The following is a 942-nucleotide window of genomic DNA, read 5'->3' on the forward strand; positions in this document are numbered from 1 at the left end:
AGAAGGCACAGTAATTTCAACAAAAATATATGCACAGAGCCATTAAGTACAAATAGGAAATAGAAAATCAGGACCAAACCAAGGGAATGGCAATTGTAAGCATAAGGACCAACATAATTGCCACAGTTGAATCCTAACCATGATCTGAGCTTCCTGGCAGTCATGGTAAAAGGAGGAACTTAGTAGGTTCTGTAGTTGTTCTTTTTTTTTAATATGGAACATTTCATTAATTTTTGTGTCATCCTTGTGCAGAGGCCATGCTAATCTTCTCTGTGTCATTCCAGTGTAGTTTTTCCTATTGGAAAGGAAACAAAGCTTTTCCTAGAATCAAAATTTAAAACAAAGTTCTAATGTGGACTTAAGTATGAATGCTGAACTAGGTAGAGGATAAGACTCCCAGTCCTTCAGAGATATTGTGTTAGCTAAATTCATTTAGCTGTTACTTGTGTTCTTTAGTAAAAGAGGGAGGAAAGAGTCAGAGCTCAGAGCAATGGTGAATTATAGAAAATAAAAGGAATTTCTTTGACCTCATGCTGCTGGGCCTTTTGAAAGTGGCATGTAAATGTCTGTGGAAATATTTTTGATCTGAGTTGAAGCCCTTGCTTTTCTTTCTCTTTTTCTGTTGGTATATATATAGCATGAAAGCACTTCTTGGGCAGCAATTTAAAATAGCCCAGTTTCTCTCTCTGCTTATATTCCTGGTCTTAGTTTCAGTCTATAAATTCTTTCTGCTATCTTGGACTTTGCCTGAGAATGTGAATCCTGCAGCACATCCCATCACATTCCTCTGGTTTCCTGACCTCCTGTTATTTTCACCAGTCCTCCTAGACTTTGTCCATAATCCTGCAGGGAGGCTGCACAGGCGATGGAATGCGGTAGCTGGGCTGCAGGGACGGTCCAGGGACTTAATTGGTTGTGTGCTGCAAGCTTTCCAAGAGCAGT

At 39.6% G+C, this 942-nt stretch overlaps 1 non-coding gene across 1 annotated transcript; it reads right to left on the bottom strand.

Moving 5' to 3' along the window:
• Positions 1-207: 207 nt before the first annotated feature.
• On the bottom strand, positions 208-309 carry LOC145528023 (U6 spliceosomal RNA). Its single transcript, XR_014070102.1, has one exon. It is a non-coding gene; the product is annotated as a U6 spliceosomal RNA (small nuclear RNA).
• Positions 310-942: the final 633 nt, after the last annotated feature.

Source organism: Giraffa tippelskirchi, chromosome 11, assembly GCF_054371585.1.
Source record: "Giraffa tippelskirchi isolate mGirTip1 chromosome 11, T2T-mGirTip1v1.2.pri, whole genome shotgun sequence".
NCBI lineage: Eukaryota > Metazoa > Chordata > Mammalia > Artiodactyla > Giraffidae > Giraffa > Giraffa tippelskirchi.